We start from the raw sequence: 16,765 nt of genomic DNA, 5'->3' as shown, positions 1-16,765 counted from the left end.
GGTAATTCTAACCAAAGATGATGATCTTTGTTCCTTTTTCCTTCCCAGAGAAGGCCATTGGTTGTTCCTACAATGATGGAACAGGGAAGTTATTTCAAAGAACAAGTGCAACTAACCAGAGTGTGAAGATGAGCATTGAGCCTGCTCTTCCATTTGCAGAGAGGAGTTGTCCAGCTGATTCTAGTTGTGCCTAATTGATCATTGTTGCTTCTTTTTCAGATGTCAAGAACTAAGTGGAACTGATCATTTCTATCAAGAGGTAAGGAACGCACGTCCTCACAGCACAGGGGCAGGACTTAAAGGCTCTGTTTCTATTTTCAGGTGAAAGGAAGGTCTTACCATTCAAGGGAGGATGATAAGAGGCTGCTGAATTGAAGAAAAAAAGACAGGTAAGGATACCTGGCCAGAGGAAAGAAAAGCATCTTTTACTTTTACTTCTAGTTCAGAAAAAGGCAAGCAGCCATTTATATGCTTCAGGTTTTACCCAGCGTAGCTGGCTGTACCGCTAAGAATCAAAGCCTTGCGGTGGAACATGACTGACAAGTAGGTGAGCACTGAAAGGTCTCTAGAAGCCTAATGATCTGGATGCTAAGGAACCTTCTCCATTGATGACTCTTTATAGCTGCTAGTGAGTAATAATAAATAAATCTGTCAAACAATGATTGCAGGTTTTGCTCTGAGATATGAACAGACCAGGTGGCCATTCCTACCAGGGAGAAGTGAGGCTAAATGGCGTGGCTATCCCGGGCAAGGAGGTAAGAAATACCAGTCTACAAACATCCATGTGTACATGAAGTGGTGTGGATTATGCTTTCAGGGAGAAACTGTGGATGACCTTACTTGTCATGGGGAGAGTGTCAAAAGCAGACTCGGGACAAATCTGAATCAAGTCAGCAGACCATCAGACATGGAGGTAAGCATTTACGTTTCCCTGGTTGACAAATGAATCTGAGGCTAAAGCGACACTTGCAGACCAAATAAAGAGGTCATGTTGCATCTCCAGATGGAAGGAGACCAGAGGGCTGTTGTGTTCTAGCAGAAATTAATGCAAATCCAACTAGCTGAACCAGGCATGTCAGTTGGTAAAGAAATGCACTTTTTTTCCCCTCTTAACATTCAAGTGGCAATGAATAGATTCCCACACTTTCAGATGAGAGAAATGCAGCCGATTTGAACGTTGAGGGTGTGAAAACTTCAGGAAGTTGCTAGAAGATCTGGGATATCTACAGAAAGGAAACAAGCAAAACTCATCACTGCTACCAAGAGGTAAGGAACTCACCTTAGAATGGAAAAATTGATGGATCTGGTTTCCCTTCAGGTGAAAGAAATGCAGCTGTCCGTCAGAAGTAGGAACAGTTTCTCTTGCTATCAAGAGGTAAGGAATGCACCTTCTCCTAGCAATGGAGTGGAAACTAACCAATATGAGTGTACTTTCAGGTGAAGGAAGTGAATCTATCCTTTGCTGTCAAAGGCTACAAGCAGTTTCATAAGAATAAAGCAAGATATATAACCAAAGCTTCTGAGGTTACAGAAGTATTGACTTGTTCCAATCAAGAATAAGGAAACCACTTATACCTACTAGATTTTTAGCAGTACAGCTGATCGTATGGAGAGAAAGAGAGAAACCAATCCAGCAATTCATCACGCTGAAGGTGTGCATTTATACTCCCTGTTACAAAATGAATCCAATGACAATTCCTTTACATTTGTTGCCTGACAAAAATATGGTCTGTCAAACATTGATCTTTGCAGGAGGTCATATTTCGAGATGCAAGGATGACACAGGGCTGTAGTTTACAGGAAGGAATTAGCGGATCCATCCTTTTAAGGAGGTAAGAAATGCAATACACCATTCCCATAATAGTCAATGGTTCAGGTCATCCTTTCAGGTGGAAGGAAGGTAACGGAGGAAATTTTCATCTCTCTAAAGAGCATGAGAAGTTGCTGTACTGAATAAAGCACTAAAAATGGGAACTACCTGTTCAGATGAAAGGAAAGTAGTGGTAATTCTAACCAAAGATGATGATCTTTGTTCCTTTTTCCTTCCCAGAGAAGGCCATTGGTTGTTCCTACAAGGATGGAACAGGGAAGTTATTTCAAAGAACAAGTGAAACTAACCAGAGTGTGAAGATGAGCATTGAGCCTGCTCTTCCATTTGCAGAGAAGAGTTGTCCAGCTGATTCTAGTTGTGCCTAATTGATCATTGTTGCTTCTTTTTCAGATGTCAAGAACTAAGTGGAACTGATCATTTCTATCAAGAGGTAAGGAACGCACCTCCTCACAGCATGAGGGCAGGACTTAAAGGCTCTGTTTCTATTTTCAGGTGAAATGAAGGTCTTACCATTCAAGGGAGGATGATAAGAGGCTGCTGAATTGAAGAAAAAAAGACAGGTAAGGATACCTGGCCAGAGGAAAGAAAAGCATCTTTTACTTTTACTTCTAGTTCAGAAAAAGGCAAGCAGCCATTTATATGCTTCAGGTTTTACCCAGCGTAGCTGGCTGTACCGCTAAGAATCAAAGCCTTGCGGTGGAACATGACTGACAAGTAGGTGAGCACTGAAAGGTCTCTAGAAGCCTAATGATCTGGATGCTAAGGAACCTTCTCCATTGATGACTCTTCATAGCTGCTAGTGAGTAATAATAAATAAATCTGTCAAACATTGATTGCAGGTTTTGCTGTGAGATATGAACAGACCAGGAGGCCATTCCTACCAGGGAGAAGTGAGGCTAAATGGCGTGGCTGTCCCGGGCAAGGAGGTAAGAAATACCAGTCTCCAAACATCCATGTGTACATGAAGTGGTGTGGATTTTGCTTTCAGGAGAAAAACTGTGGATGACCTTACTTGTCATGGGGAGAGTGTCAAAAGCAGACTCGGGACAAATCTGAATCAAGTCAGCAGACCATCAGACATGGAGGTAAGCATTTACGTTTCCCTGGTTGACAAATGAATCTGAGGCTAAAGCGACACTTGCAGACCAAATAAAGAGGTCATGTTGCATCTCCAGATGGAAGGAGACCAGAGGGCTGTTGTGTTCTAGCAGAAATTAATGCAAATCCAACTAGCTGAACCAGGCATGTCAGTTGGTAAAGAAATGCACTTTTTTTCCCCTCTTAACATTCAAGTGGCAATGAATAGATTCCCACACTTTCAGATGAGAGAAATGCAGCCGATTTGAACGTTGAGAGTGTGAAAACTTCAGGAAGTTGCTAGAAGATCTGGGATATCTACAGAAAGGAAACAAGCAAAACTCATCACTGCTACCAAGAGGTAAGGAACTCACCTTAGAATGGAAAAATTGATGGATCTGGTTTCCCTTCAGGTGAAAGAAATGCAGCTGTCCGTCAGAAGTAGGAACAGTTTCTCTTGCTATCAAGAGGTAAGGAATGCACCTTCTCCTAGCAATGGAGTGGAAACTAACCAATCTGAGTGTACTTTCAGGTGAAGGAAGTGAATCTATCCTTTGCTGTCAAAGGCTACAAGCAGTTTCATAAGAATAAAGCAAGATATATAACCAAAGCTTCTGAGGTTACAGAAGTATTGACTTGTTCCAATCAAGAATAAGGAAACCACTTATACCTACTAGATTTTTAGCAGTACAGCTGATTGTATGGAGAGAAAGAGAGAAACCAATCCAGCAATTCATCACGCAGAAGGTGTGCATTTATACTCCCTGTTACAAAATGAATCCAATGACAATTCCTTTACATTTGTTGCCTGACAAAAATATGGTCTGTCAAACATTGATCTTTGCAGGAGGTCATATTTCAAGATGCAAGGATGACACATGGCTGTAGTTTACAGGAAGGAATTAGCGGATCCATCCTTTTAAGGAGGTAAGAAATGCAATACACCATTCCCATAATAGTCAATGGTTCAGGTCATCCTTTCAGGTGGAAGGAAGGTAACGGAGGAAATTTTCATCTCTCTAAAGAGCATGAGAAGTTGCTGTACTGAATAAAGCACTAAAAGTGGGAGCTACCTGTTCAGATGAAAGGAAAGTAGTGGTAATTCTAACCAAAGATGATGATCTTTGTTCCTTTTTCCTTCCCAGAGAAGGCCATTGGTTGTTCCTACAAGGATGGAACAGGGAAGTTATTTCAAAGAACAAGTGAAACTAACCAGAGTGTGAAGATGAGCATTGAGCCTGCTCTTCCATTTGCAGAGAAGAGTTGTCCAGCTGATTCTAGTTGTGCCTAATTGATCATTGTTGCTTCTTTTTCAGATGTCAAGAACTAAGTGGAACTGATCATTTCTATCAAGAGGTAAGGAACGCACCTCCTCACAGCATGAGGGCAGGACTTAAAGGCTCTGTTTCTATTTTCAGGTGAAATGAAGGTATTACCATTCAAGGGAGGATGATAAGAGGCTGCTGAATTGAAGACAAAGACAGGTAAGGATACCTGGCCAGAGGAAAGAAAAGCATCTTTTACTTTTACTTCTAGTTCAGAAAAAGGCAAGCAGCCATTTATATGCTTCAGGTTTTACCCAGCGTAGCTGGCTGTACCGCTAAGAATCAAAGCCTTGCGGTGGAACATGACTGACAAGTAGGTGAGCACTGAAAGGTCTCTAGAAGCCTAATGATCTGGATGCTAAGGAACCTTCTCCATTGATGACTCTTCATAGCTGCTAGTGAGTAATAATAAATAAATCTGTCAAACATTGATTGCAGGTTTTGCTGTGAGATATGAACAGACCAGGAGGCCATTCCTACCAGGGAGAAGTGAGGCTAAATGGCGTGGCTGTCCCGGGCAAGGAGGTAAGAAATACCAGTCTCCAAACATCCAGGTGTACATGAAGTGGTGTGGATTTTGCTTTCAGGGAGAAAAACTGTGGATGACCTTACTTGTCATGGGGAGAGTGTCAAAAGCAGACTCGGGACAAATCTGAATCAAGTCAGCAGACCATCAGACATGGAGGTAAGCATTTACGTTTCCCTGGTTGACAAATGAATCTGAGGCTAAAGCGACACTTGCAGACCAAATAAAGAGGTCATGTTGCATCTCCAGATGGAAGGAGACCAGAGGGCTGTTGTGTTCTAGCAGAAATTAATGCAAATCCAACTAGCTGAACCAGGCATGTCAGTTGGTAAAGAAATGCACTTTTTTTCCCCTCTTAACATTCAAGTGGCAATGAATAGATTCCCACACTTTCAGATGAGAGAAATGCAGCCGATTTGAACGTTGAGGGTGTGAAAACTTCAGGAAGTTGCTAGAAGATCTGGGATATCTACAGAAAGGAAACAAGCAAAACTCATCACTGCTACCAAGAGGTAAGGAACTCACCTTAGAATGGAAAAATTGATGGATCTGGTTTCCCTTCAGGTGAAAGAAATGCAGCTGTCCGTCAGAAGTAGGAACAGTTTCTCTTGCTATCAAGAGGTAAGGAATGCACCTTCTCCTAGCAATGGAGTGGAAACTAACCAATCTGAGTGTACTTTCAGGTGAAGGAAGTGAATCTATCCTTTGCTGTCAAAGGCTACAAGCAGTTTCATAAGAATAAAGCAAGATATATAACCAAAGCTTCTGAGGTTACAGAAGTATTGACTTGTTCCAATCAAGAATAAGGAAACCACTTATACCTACTAGATTTTTAGCAGTACAGCTGATTGTATGGAGAGAAAGAGAGAAACCAATCCAGCAATTCATCACGCAGAAGGTGTGCATTTATACTCCCTGTTACAAAATGAATCCAATGACAATTCCTTTACATTTGTTGCCTGACAAAAATATGGTCTGTCAAACATTGATCTTTGCAGGAGGTCATATTTCGAGATGCAAGGATGACACATGGCTGTAGTTTACAGGAAGGAATTAGCGGATCCATCCTTTTAAGGAGGTAAGAAATGCAATACACCATTCCCATAATAGTCAATGGTTCAGGTCATCCTTTCAGGTGGAAGGAAGGTAACGGAGGAAATTTTCATCTCTCTAAAGAGCATGAGAAGTTGCTGTACTGAATAAAGCACTAAAAATGGGAGCTACCTGTTCAGATGAAAGGAAAGTAGTGGTAATTCTAACCAAAGATGATGATCTTTGTTCCTTTTTCCTTCCCAGAGAAGGCCATTGGTTGTTCCTACAAGGATGGAACAGGGAAGTTATTTCAAAGAACAAGTGAAACTAACCAGAGTGTGAAGATGAGCATTGAGCCTGCTCTTCCATTTGCAGAGAAGAGTTGTCCAGCTGATTCTAGTTGTGCCTAATTGATCATTGTTGCTTCTTTTTCAGATGTCAAGAACTAAGTGGAACTGATCATTTCTATCAAGAGGTAAGGAACGCACCTCCTCACAGCATGAGGGCAGGACTTAAAGGCTCTGTTTCTATTTTCAGGTGAAATGAAGGTCTTACCATTCAAGGGAGGATGATAAGAGGCTGCTGAATTGAAGAAAAAAAGACAGGTAAGGATACCTGGCCAGAGGAAAGAAAAGCATCTTTTACTTTTACTTCTAGTTCAGAAAAAGGCAAGCAGCCATTTATATGCTTCAGGTTTTACCCAGCGTAGCTGGCTGTACCGCTAAGAATCAAAGCCTTGCGGTGGAACATGACTGACAAGTAGGTGAGCACTGAAAGGTCTCTAGAAGCCTAATGATCTGGATGCTAAGGAACCTTCTCCATTGATGACTCTTCATAGCTGCTAGTGAGTAATAATAAATAAATCTGTCAAACATTGATTGCAGGTTTTGCTGTGAGATATGAACAGACCAGGAGGCCATTCCTACCAGGGAGAAGTGAGGCTAAATGGCGTGGCTGTCCCGGGCAAGGAGGTAAGAAATACCAGTCTCCAAACATCCATGTGTACATGAAGTGGTGTGGATTTTGCTTTCAGGGAGAAAAACTGTGGATGACCATACTTGTCATGGGGAGAGTGTCAAAAGCAGACTCGGGACAAATCTGAATCAAGTCAGCAGACCATCAGACATGGAGGTAAGCATTTACGTTTCCCTGGTTGACAAATGAATCTGAGGCTAAAGCGACACTTGCAGACCAAATAAAGAGGTCACGTTGCATCTCCAGATGGAAGGAGACCAGAGGGCTGTTGTGTTCTAGCAGAAATTAATGCAAATCCAACTAGCTGAACCAGGCATGTCAATTGGTAAAGAAATGCACTTTTTTTCCCCTCTTAACATTCAAGTGGCAATGAATAGATTCTCACACTTTCAGATGAGAGAAATGCAGCCGATTTGAACGTTGAGGGTGTGAAAACTTCAGGAAGTTGCTAGAAGATCTGGGATATCTACAGAAAGGAAACAAGCAAAACTCATCACTGCTACCAAGAGGTAAGGAACTCACCTTAGAATGGAAAAATTGATGGATCTGGATTCCCTTCAGGTGAAAGAAATGCAGCTGTCCGTCGGAAGTAGGAACAGTTTCTCTTGCTATCAAGAGGTAAGGAGTGCACCTTCTCCTAGCAATGGAGTGGAAACTAACCAATCTGAGTGTACTTTCAGGTGAAGGAAGTGAATCTATCCTTTGGTGTCAAAGGCTACAAGCAGTTTCAAAAGAATAAAGCAAGATACATAACCAAAGCTTCTGAGGTTACAGAAGTATTGACTTGTTCCAATCAAGAATAAGGAAACCACTTATACCTACTAGATTTTTAGCAGTACAGCTGATCTTATGGAGAGAAAGAGAGAAACCAATCCAGCAATTCATCACGCAGAAGATGTGTATTTATACTCCCTGTTACAAAATGAATCCAATGACAATTCCTTTCCATTTGTTGCCTGACAAAAAATATGGTCTGTCAAACATTGATCTTTGCAGGAGGTCATATTTCGAGATGCAAGGATGACACATGGCTGTAGTTTACAGGAAGGAATTAGCGGATCCATCCTTTTAAGGAGGAAAGAAATACAATACACCATTCCCATAATAGTCAATGGTTCTGGTCATCCTTTCAGGTGGAAGGAAGGTAATGCAGGAAATTTTCATCTCTCTAAAGAGCATGAGAAGTTGCTGTACTGAATAAAGCACTAAAAATGGGAGCTACCTGTTTAGATGAAAGGAAAGTAGTTGGTAATTCTAACCAAAGATGATGATCTTTGTTCCTTTTTCCTTCCCAGAGAAGGCCATTGGTTGTTCCTACAAGGATGGAACAGGGAAGTTATTTCAAAGAACAAGTGCAACTAACCAGAGTGTGAAGATGAGCATTGAGCCTGCTCTTCCATTTGCAGAGAGGAGTTGTCCAGCTGATTCTAGTTGTGCCTAATTGATCATTGTTGCTTCTTTTTCAGATGTCAAGAACTAAGTGGAACTGATCATTTCTATCAAGAGGTAAGGAACGCACGTCCTCACAGCACGGGGGCAGGACTTAAAGGCTCTGTTTCTATTTTCAGGTGAAAGGAAGGTCTTACCATTCAAGGGAGGATGATAAGAGGCTGCTGAATTGAAGAAAAAAAGACAGGTAAGGATACCTGGCCAGAGGAAAGAAAAGCATCTTTTCCTTTTACTTCTAGTTCAGAAAAAGGCAAGCAGCCATTTATATGCTTCAGGTTTTACCCAGCGTAGCTGGCTGTACCGCTAAGAATCAAAGCCTTGCGGTGGAACATGACTGACAAATAGGTGAGCACTGAAAGGTCTCTAGAAGCCTAATGATCTGGATGCTAAGGAACCTTCTCCATTGATGACTCTTCATAGCTGCTAGTGAGTAATAATAAATAAATCTGTCAAACATTGATTGCAGGTTTTGCTGTGAGATATGAACAGACCAGGTGGCCATTCCTACCAGGGAGAAGTGAGGCTAAGTGTCGTGGCTGTCCCGGGCAAGGAGGTAAGAAATACCAGTCTCCAAACATCCAGGTGTACATGAAGTGGTGTGGATTTTGCTTTCAGGGTGAAAAACTGTGGATGACCTTACTTGTCATGGGGAGAGTGTCAAAAGCAGACTCGGGACAAATCTGAATCAAGTCAGCAGACCATCAGACATGGAGGTAAGCATTTACGTTTCCCTGGTTGACAAATGAATCTGAGGCTAAAGCGACACTTGCAGACCAAATAAAGAGGTCATGTTGCATCTCCAGATGGAAGGAGACCAGAGGGCTGTTGTGTTCTAGCAGAAATTAATGCAAATCCAACTAGCTGAACCAGGCATGTCAGTTGGTAAAGAAATGCACTTTTTTCCCCCTCTTAACATTCAAGTGGCAATGAATAGATTCTCACACTTTCAGATGAGAGCAATGCAGCCGATTTGAACGTTGAGGGTGTGAAAACTTCAGGAAGTTGCTAGAAGATCTGGGATATCTACAGAAAGGAAACAAGCAAAACTCATCACTGCTACCAAGAGGTAAGGAACTCACCTTAGAATGGAAAAATTGATGGATCTGGTTTCCCTTCAGGTGAAAGAAATGCAGCTGTCCGTCAGAAGTAGGAACAGTTTCTCTTGCTATCAAGAGGTAAGGAATGCACCTTCTCCTAGCAATGGAGTGGAAACTAACCAATCTGAGTGTACTTTCAGGTGAAGGAAGTGAATCTATACTTTGCTGTCAAAGGCTACAAGCAGTTTCATAAGAATAAAGCAAGATACATAACCAAAGCTTCTGAGGTTTCAGAAGTATTGACTTGTTCCAATCAAGAATAAGGAAACCACTTATACCTACTAGATTTTTAGCAGTACAGCTGATCGTATGGAGAGAAAGAGAGAAACCAATCCAGCAATTCATCACGCAGAAGGTGTGCATTTATACTCCCTGTTACAAAATGAATCCAATGACAATTCCTTTCCATTTGTTGCCTGACAAAAATATGGTCTGTCAAACATTGATCTTTGCAGGAGGTCATATTTCGAGATGCAAGGATGACACATGGCTGTAGTTTACAGGAAGGAATTAGCGGATCCATCCTTTTAAGGAGGTAAGAAATACAATACACCATTCCCATAATAGTCAATGGTTCTGGTCATCCTTTCAGGTGATACATAACCAAAGCTTCTGAGGTTTCAGAAGTATTGACTTGTTCCAATCAAGAATAAGGAAACCACTTATACCTACTAGATTTTTAACAGTACAGCTGATCGTATGGAGAGAAAGAGAGAAATAAAGCAACAGGATTGGCTCTTAGAAGCGGTAAGCAACATTTGGTAAGTCTAACAAATGAGCATAGCAATTTTGTAGTGCTGAATGTAATTTATGTTGTGCCAAAGTGTTTGTTACAGCTGATCAGACATCTCAGGAGCTAAGAGTATGTGAGGGGGATGGCAGATGTCAGGGGATTCATCTTTATTAGGGGGTGCTGAATCTGCTTGTCACTTGAGTGATATCAGTGGCTTTGGTTTTTCTTTCAGATGAAGGAAACAGGCAGCGTGGACAGTATTCAAGACACAATGTTTAAAAGTTGCTGCTGGGATGGAAGCAAAGAAGAAAGCCCTGGAGACGGGTTAGTGCTGGGACACAGGCACTATCCTGGAGGGGCCTGGGACAGGGTGTTTAACCATAGTGACCAGTGGGTCCTTTCCCCACTGTGGTCCTGGCTCGCATGCACAGGGTGAAACCGATCGCCATGTTTGGGGTCAGGAAGGAATTTTCCTCCAGGGCAGATTGGCCAGAGACCCTGGAGGTTTTTCGCCTTCCTCTGGGGCATCGAGCAGGGACCAGCCCTTAGGGCCATTTAGGAACAGACATAATAAAATCAATCAGAGAGAACTTGTCTCCCTTTGTTTTTTGAATTTTCTATAAACCCGTCCTGTGCCCCTCGGCCATGCCCATGCTCCCAGCCCCGCAGCAGGGCAGAGTCCCTCCCAGGTGCACTGCTCCCCCATCCGTGCCAGCATGGCCCCCATGTCACTGTCCCACTCCAGCAGGGACCCAGCACAGGAGAGATCAGCCCACCGTCCCAGAGAGGGAAAAGCCGTGTGCACGGCCCCCAGGGATGGGGAGGACATGGCCAGGTGCTCGGTCGAGGAAAGCAGGAAGCCCAGCGGCACTGTCACCATGTTCCTCTTCCAGGATGCCCTGAGGGGCCAGGCCAAGGCCTTTGGTTGGCCACATCCAAGCGCTCTGCCCCGCTGCTCTGGTCATAAGAGCCCCTCAAAGAGCAGCTCTGGAAGGGGCGGTCAATGAACCCAGAGCAACACTTCTATTGGCATGGTGGGGCCACCGCTCCCTGGGCACCTGAACTGGACTCACAGGCTAGCAGCGAATAGTCCCCCAGGGCGTTATTGTGGGGTCTCAAACCTCTATAAACCCAGCTGCCTGAAAGCCATTGGGGCCTCATTCTCCCTGCAGGAGACAGCATCTCAAGGTGAAGACAATACAAGTGACTCGTACCTTGGGAAGGCAGTTTGGGAGTATGCGATATCCTGTGCAAAGATACCACGTGAACTGGTGTCACTGACAAACAGTGGTGCAGGAGGGTCCTAACACCAGAGAAGAGCAAAATGGGAAGGCCGTGGTCCTGGTTTTGCAACTATCTCCTCATTTCAGCTTCTATTTGGCAAAATGAACCCAAACCAAGGGTAGTGGGGAGGAAGGTCAGATCAGGGGTTTATTTTCTTGTAACCCTTCCCCACCCCACCCCTGCCACGACATCATAGAGAGGTGGAGGGATGGTTCCGGCCCATCTCAGCCTGGCCTGAACACTGCACCACGGTCTGTACACACCCTGCCTAGGAGGAGCTGGCTGCAGGGGTATAAAACCACCAGTTAAAACCCCAGATCCCAACATGTGACTGGTGATCACAGCCCCACCTATAACACAGTCTGCTCCCTCCCTTCATGGAGAGGGGCAGAGCTTAACTGTGCATCCGGCTTCCACACACACACTGCATCCCCAAGTGTTAGCCAGGGTCAAACATCACCAAACACCAGAGAGGGGGGCTGATGGCACAAAGGAACAGGACAGACAGAGGCTGGGCACCCGCACTCCCACTGGTTCCAGAGGGAGGTGCAGGAGCTCAGCATGTGGCCAGTAAGACAGAGGGACAGAGACTCATGAGTCGGGAGAGTGATGGAGACCCCGGCAGGGGAGGGGAGATCAGACTGAAGGCAGCGTCTCTCACAACCTAGGGCTACATGAGACTCCTTCCAAAGAAGGAAACAGGAACCGTCGCACAGCCAGGCTTCTCCCCAGCTTGCCAAGGGCTCACTGCCACACCCAGGCTCTGACACAGTTTAGTCCCAAACTGGAACTAAGACAGTTTCTGAGCTCACTTTCTGCATCTCAGGGGACTCTGGCAGAGGCTTCCTGCCATTTCCTACCCCATCTTCCCCACAGCCCCTCTGTAGTGAGGCGGTGCGGCTCCACTCTGCCTCGGAGGAGGAAGAGCCCAGCCGGAGGCCAGAGTGGGCGGAGCTAGGGAACTCTGAACCCACCCCTCAAAAGGTCAGGTGGCGACCCGGAACTATAAAGGCCGGTCCTCTGCACTCAGTAGGAACCCGGCCACTGGAGGGAACAGACGTCCCTAGGGGAGCCCGAGATTGGGAAGCTCCTGCAGCCCAAGGCGGCCGCCCAGACTGGGCGGAGCTACCCTGCGCCCACTACTCGGAGGAGCTGCTGGAGCTGCCCCGGGCTCGCTACCCGGAGGAGCTGCCGGAGCTGCCTACCAACCCCTACCCCAACGAACCCATGCTCCTGGTCCCCCCTCCCCCCCCGAGGCCAAGCCAGGACCTGGGTAGGACCCGAGGCGGAGTACGGAAGTAGCCCGGGGGCAGCCGACCCCAGTCTGGCTGCAGCATTACCAGAGCCGATGTCAGTGTGTTGCGGCCAGGATCCCCACTGACTAAGCAGCGAGTTGTCAGCCGCTGCTAGGGCCCCGGGCTCGGACGCAGTGGAGTGGGAGGGCCTGCGTCCCCCCTGCCACCCAACTCCTGGCTGCAGACTCCCCCTGTCCCTGGCCTGAGGAGGCCGAAGATGGTTCCTGTTGCTCAGCCCTGCCTGAGGGCCTGAGCACTCCTGACTCAGTGTTTGTTGCCCCGCCTTGACCTAGGGCCGGGCCCATAACCATTGTTACGGCTCAGCCCCGCCTGAGGGCCGGGGCCTTCTGACTCAGTGGTTCTTGCCCACCGGAGACAGGGTCAACCGTAACCACTTTGCGGCCGACTACCACAAGGACCACCAAGGGAGACCTCGGGCCAGACAATTCCCCCGGACCTCTCGGTGTGTAGTGAGCTGGCGTGGCTCCCCTCTGCCCGGAGAGGGTCGAGCCCCGATGAACTCTTGTACATGTGGTGCCAGAAGTGGGGATCTGATCCCTTGACCCCTGTGAGAAGGGGCTGGAGGGGGAAATCCACCCCCAGAGAACCATGGAGATGGAGCTTTTGTTTAAGCTGCTGACGGAGAGTCAGGAGCAGCAGCAGGCCGCCCAGCTACAGCAGCAGCAGAAGGCAGCTGCCCAGCTCCAACATCAGCAACAGCGGGACACCGCGCAACTCCAGCAGCAGCTTATTCAGCAGCTCGGAGCCCAGCTGCAACAGCTGGTGACAGCGTTACCACACCCCGTAGAACCACAGCCAGGGGATGAGGATGGGGCACCACGCCCTGCCGCCCCAGTGCGACTAACCAAGATGGGCCCCAACGATGACCCTGAGGCATTCCTGGTAATGTTTGAACAGGTGGCACTGGTCGCTGGGTGGCCCCAGGACCAATGGGCCACCCTTTTGGCCCCGTATCTCACTGGGACGGCCCAGACTACATACCGGGGGCTGGCGACAGAAGAGGCAAGGGAGTATAGCCGAGTAAAGGCCGCGATTTTGGATGCCTTAGATGTCAGCCCCAAGACTTTTCGGCAGCAGTTCCGGAGCCAGACGTATCCCTCAGGCACCGAACCACGGCTGGTGGCCCAAGTCCTGAAGGAGGCGTGTAGGCGATGGCTACAGCTGGAGACGAGGCCTGCAGAGGAGGTCACGGAACAAGTCATTCTGGAACAGTTTGTGCACACCCTACCGGCTCGAGGATGGGCCTGGGTGCTCCGCCATCGGCCGGCAACATTAGCCGCGGCCGTCTTGCTGATGGAAGACTTTCGCGACCGAAAGCGCCCGTGGGGCCTGCTTTCCGACCTCAAAACCCGGGCGCGAATGCTCTAATGTTGACAGAAAAGGGGACGCCCCGACCGGGCTGTGGAGCCTTGGCCGCGGGCAGGACGCCCGCCTGGGGTCTCAGTTCAGATGGCCGGATCCTGTCCCTCAGCCCGGACCGACGGGCATGCTCGGGTCTTAGCCCCTCCTAATTCTGGCCTTTTGTTTAAAAAGTTTGTAGTTGTTCATGTATTCTTTAGGCATTTCAGCTGCCACCTCTGCTAGAGCCTGGAATGGAACCCACAGTTCCTGAGGTCTTTGCTGTCAATTGATTGGCCTCTCCCTGGTTAGCCAATGATGTAATACCAGGCTCAGTTGTCTAGTCTTGCTGCATCCCAAGACTTTCAATGGCAAACCCTCCGAGACAACTGCAAACCATCAAAACCAGTTGGCAGTAAAAAAGGAACCTTGCAACAGACAAGGGATCATCCTGCCTGGGAATAGAAACAAAGACTTTTCAGTGTAACACTGAAGGGAGAGGCCCCTTAATCCTTTCACTGAGCAAACATCTGGGTGATGGGGGGTGTTTAATTAAAATTTGGAGCCTGTTTCCTGACACACTAGCAAATTCTGCAACAGACTGAACTTGGGGGGTGGGGGTGGTGATTATTTTGCCAGCTAGGAAAGGGAACTATTGATAAGTGTGGCCCTAGTCTGCATTTCATGATTTTGTTTTGTATTGTAACCACTGGTTTCAACCGCTCTCTTGTTTCTAGTGGACTCTGTATTCCCTCTAAAATAAACCTTCTCTTGTTTCACTGCAAGTGCTGTGTGGTTCACAGGAGCAATGATTTAAGGTGAAACTGGTAAAGTGGGATATGTTGCTCCTTTGGGGTCAGAGGCTCTGGGCTTTCTGGGAGTAGCAGCATCCTGGGCTGGATATCACAGGGGATTGCTTCAAGGGGACTGGGGTGCACCTGTGAGGCAGAAGGGCCGGCCTAACCCTAGGAGAGTGCTTGAGTGGCTAACAGGCTGGGGGGTTAGGGAGCTGACCCCAGGCACCACGGCAAAGCTCCCTCTGGCTAGAGGGTGACTCACAGTCCTGGGTACCCCAAGAAAATCACAGGCAGCTAAACCCCAGACTTAAGCGCCTAGGTCTGGGGTTTAGGTGCCTAAGTCTCAGTTTGAGGCTTCACTGAGATCCACAAACCTCCCATGGGCCCATGTAGGCGCCTACACTCATTTGGCACCTACGTATTCAGGGAAAAGTTGCTTACACACCTTAGTTTGTGTCATGGGGCAGGTGCCCTGCTGCCTCCCTCTAGGCGCCTGGGTATTAGCTCCTGCCTAAGCCCCAGTGCGATCTGTGAATCGGGGGAAGACAGGCGCCATCTGACTTGCATGCAGGGCCCGATCCAGTAAGCGCGCTCAGAGGCCACCTATCGGAGCAGGTCCCATCAAAGTCTGGCTGCCAGAGAAGGAGGTGGTGGTGTTCACCGTATGGCTTCTAGCCCACTGGTAGCACACTCAGCTGCCTGTGGGAGCCCAAGGTTCAATTCCTCCATTTGCTTGTGGGAGAGAAAGGATTTGCACAGGGGTCTCCCACCTCTCATGACAGGTTTCCTAACCACTGGGCTAAGGGATATTAAGCTTATTTTTCACTCTGGGCCAGAAACTGCATGCATCTCCAAGGGGGGAGATTATCACAGCTCCTCCAAGAAGCAAAAATAGGGGGGGCATTTAAGGTGAATCACTCAGTTTGTCAACACCTCCAAAGAGGTGCCACCCCGGGGGCGGTTGTATATATTGGCTTGAACTGGGTTTCCCAGAAACCAACAGACAAAGAAAAAGGTTTTTATATAAAAAAGCTGGGTTTAAACTGACTCAGGGCTGTCTTCTGCCCACGAGGGGCCTCAGCCCTTGTGGAAAGTTTGGAAAGACTTTGGCCTATTAGGGCTCCATAAGACTAATTGGTGATTTCTGGTGTGTTTCGAGTGTTTAAATCTGTTTGTTGTTTTTATTATGGTTTCTCTGTAATGCTTTTATCTTAAAAATAAATGTGCTTGTTTAGAGGGAGCTTTGTGATAATGTGTAACTGCTGGCAGTACACAGTTCCTAGCCCGTGGAGAGAAAGCAAAGCACGGGCCGCTAGGCAGACTGGCTTGCTGGGAATATCACAGTGTAGGGTAGGAAGCTGTGCAGCCCTAAATTCCCTGGTGAAAAGGAAGTTGGACAAGGGTCCCTGCCAAGAGGCAAGTGACTGCAGGAGAGCTGAAACCTGACTGAGCATTCCTGGAGTGTACCACAAAGGGAGCAGACAGAAACAGGTGCAGTTACCCTGAAAGTGTGACAATCATGCACCTGGGGATGGGTTAGATAGGACAACAGAGCTTTTTCCAGCTCCTATGATGCGGTGGTTGTGGTGTCTCACTGTTCCATGTATACATCCTTCCTGGGCATAATTGGTCTTCCTGGGGATCCTTTGGCAAGACATCTCTAACCCTTAGATTTTGGCTAATGTTGGCTTTTTGTAGACATCCCATTTTGTTGTCTGAGTTTCACTACAGAAAAGAACGGTTCATCTGAAAAGTAATCTTGTTCTTCAGAGACAAAACCAAGCAGGTGCAGAACTAGCAATATAAGGCTAAGTTGCTGCTTTCACAGGCTAGGCAAGGTGGGGTGAGCAATTTAGCCACAAGCTCACCACGCAGGCTGCACCTTGGTTGGAAGCTCCTTTCTTCACAGATGAATACCTTGATCTTAGCTCTCTCCCTTGTCTCTTCATCACCTCAGCAGCCCTGGGTGGTCTCTCAAGAACTGC

At 47.0% G+C, this 16,765-nt stretch overlaps 1 long non-coding RNA gene across 1 annotated transcript; it reads left to right on the top strand.

Annotated features, from left to right (window-relative positions):
• The first annotated feature begins 3,607 nt into the window (after positions 1 to 3,607).
• LOC120381080 lies at positions 3,608 to 10,635 on the top strand. The gene is made up of 4 exons (XR_005587926.1): positions 3,608 to 3,655; positions 7,763 to 7,899; positions 9,905 to 10,073; positions 10,278 to 10,635. It is a non-coding gene; the product is annotated as an uncharacterized LOC120381080 (long non-coding RNA).
• Positions 10,636 to 16,765: the final 6,130 nt, after the last annotated feature.

Source organism: Mauremys reevesii, linkage group 13 (assembly GCF_016161935.1).
Source record: "Mauremys reevesii isolate NIE-2019 linkage group 13, ASM1616193v1, whole genome shotgun sequence".
Lineage (NCBI taxonomy): Eukaryota > Metazoa > Chordata > Testudines > Geoemydidae > Mauremys > Mauremys reevesii.
The sequence above is the reverse complement of the archived record's forward strand: the minus strand, read 5'-3'. Positions and strand labels throughout refer to the sequence as shown.